General features: G+C 39.0%; 1 pseudogene; it reads right to left on the reverse strand.

The window, feature by feature from the left end:
- Window positions 1-1,511: 1,511 nt before the first annotated feature.
- LOC128589060 (UPF0669 protein C6orf120 homolog) lies at window positions 1,512-2,260 on the reverse strand (annotated as a pseudogene).
- Window positions 2,261-2,677: the final 417 nt, after the last annotated feature.

The following is a 2,677-nucleotide window of genomic DNA, read 5'->3' on the forward strand; positions in this document are numbered from 1 at the left end:
GTAACTTTAGAACTTATTTGCATAGTTAACACTGTAATACTTTATAAAATATAGGCCTAAAACTAAGTTTTCTGGGAATCCTTACGAAGCAAGCAACTTAAATAATGATTTATGGTTCTTTAATAATTCACTCAGCTCAAGTATGTAGTACAGTTTATCATTGTGCTGTTAAAACTAGGACTTCAGAGAATGCTGTTAGACACACAACTGCCAGTAAACAGCAGAGAAAAAGGCTTTAAGAAGCCAAATTCAGTAATGGGTTTTATATTGAGATTTGCATTAAACTCTTGAAGTTTGATAGTGTTAAAATTTCAGGAAGGATTACAATCATTTTCTAAAGGCATGTATCATTGTATAGCATTGCCTATTGCATGCAGCCCCCTCAACTCGTACAATATTTCATGTGGTATTGATTACATTGGTTATTTTAAGGGAAGTTTACGTTTTTCTCTATAAATTAAGGACCTCATTAGTGCCCTCCTCAATGCAGATCTACAGAGAAAACATGAGTGAAAGCTAATGAAGCGTAGCTTAACTGGGCTTATAATTCAGCCCTGTAGAAATAAAGTTTCATTCTGTATTAAAACAATTTTTTTCCTAGGTCGCTGGATTTGTGACTGTTGTCAGCGAGCCCCCCCAACACCCAGGAAAGTGGGCAGAAGGGGGAAAAACAGCAAAGAGGTATGAAATAGTTTTTTGACCCTAATATTGAATATGCATTTAAGTGGAATATTTGGTGCCAATTTAATTACAACATTTTCATTTTTATGTCAATAAAAGAACCTTGAAATTAAATATGGGCTTAAAATCTGCAGTGGATTTGTTATAAGCTACTTTTACCCTTGAAACTAATTCCAAGTAGGGAAACAGTCCATCTTCCCGAAGATTTTTATCTCTCGGTGCTTCAGCTTTCTCCAACAATTCAGTGGAAATATTTAACAACTTAATTAGAAATAATTACATATTCATTCAGTAGACTGAGAAGTTACTGTTATTTTCATGAAACTTTCTTAATATGCATCATTTTTCCAGCCTACCATAGGTAGCATAACAAAGTTATTAAATAACTAAGAAAGTTTAATTTACAGGTAGCCCAAGATTAAAATGACAAAGGGACTATTAAGATTTGGTGCAGCTGGATTTAGAATTGTCATTATTGGCACAGGACCAAAAAATTTGTAAATGCCTGCCAGGAAATGCTGTTTAGATGAAAGTACCATCCCTAGTTGGGGTATAAATAAATCATTACGTTTCGGACTTGATTTCAGTGACTCTTGTGAACTTACACATTGAACTTCATTTAGAACCTCTAGAGTAAAATTATATCAGCTTTTTAATCTGATCTGTGTTAACTGCATAAAAGGTGGTTCTACTTTTTTTATATATAATAAACCTAAGTCACTAATAATCTTTCATCACCTGACAAGCTATCAAAATGGAGTTTGAACATTTTATTGCACATGTTCCTTTTATAGTTTTGATTTTGAAAACAAATACTGTGCTTGCTGCTTTTCCAATTTTTGGTTTTGGGGATAACTGAGATAACAAAACCATATATGGCTTTATTTTTCCATCCTGGACTAAAAAAAAAGGCAATCAGAACTTCAACCAGGTGAAAGTAGCAAGGTTCACAGCAAACTGCAATCAACTTCACAGATTAGGGGCATTATACTAAAGACTATGCTTAATGACTCAGAAAAGAATTTCAAGGACCAGTTTCAAAATACTAATTAATATTGTCCAAAGAACAGACTCCTCTTCTTGAGATGCGTCTTCAGGAGCATAAGGCTGCTTCTGACCTGGGTCTGTACCCTCTGAGGAATAAGCAGGCTCACCAAATGGGTACTGTTCCATTGTTCTATCATAATACATTTCAAATTCGCTCTCATGGTGAGAGGGGTGTCCATAGACGCCTATTCCCACAGGGCACTGGAAATGTGCTGGTATAAAAACAATATCCTGGCCGCAAGTGACAGACTAACTCGTAGTCATGGAAACTCGGATGGAGAGTGCTGTCAGACACATACAGGCCTGCGTCTCCTTTCAAGCTCTGCATCTTAAGAACGATCTTTCCTTCATGATTTAACCTCAAGTAACTATAATTCCCGGCTCCTATCTGACCCTGAACCACAAGCAGAAGGAGCCATTCTTCTGGAACGTCCTCCTCTTCAAAGCAGTTCGCTAAGGACATGGCTTGTGATGCCAGCAGCACCAACACAGCTCTCTCCCGGGGAGCCGCCGGCCTCAAGGGATCGGCCATGGCTGGCCTGGCGGCGCTCGGCTCATGAGTTCCTCACCCGTCAGTGCCACGCGGCGACAGGTGCATCAGGAGTGGCCCGGGACAGGCCGGAGGAGGCGGAAGTGCCCCTCTTAATATCTGGAAGAGCAAGCACACCCTTGTTGTTCTTTTTTTAAGGCTGACCTAGTAGGTTGGTATAGTAAAACCTAACTCAAACTATGTTTTTCTTCTGCTCTTATACCACAACAATCAAAACAGAACACTTCTGTGACTAAATGTGAGGGTCTTTCCACACACACCTAGAAAACAAACAGTTCTGTAGTAGACACCAGCTGGGTGTCCTCCAGTTCAATTCCATCCAGATACTGTCTACCTGGAAACAGCCTCAGAAACCACAGTTTGAAGGCTCAATCCCGTAAGACTTCTCCCTCCTTCCCA

This window comes from Nycticebus coucang, chromosome 6 (assembly GCF_027406575.1).
Source record: "Nycticebus coucang isolate mNycCou1 chromosome 6, mNycCou1.pri, whole genome shotgun sequence".
In the NCBI taxonomy this organism is placed as follows: Eukaryota; Metazoa; Chordata; class Mammalia; order Primates; family Lorisidae; genus Nycticebus; species Nycticebus coucang.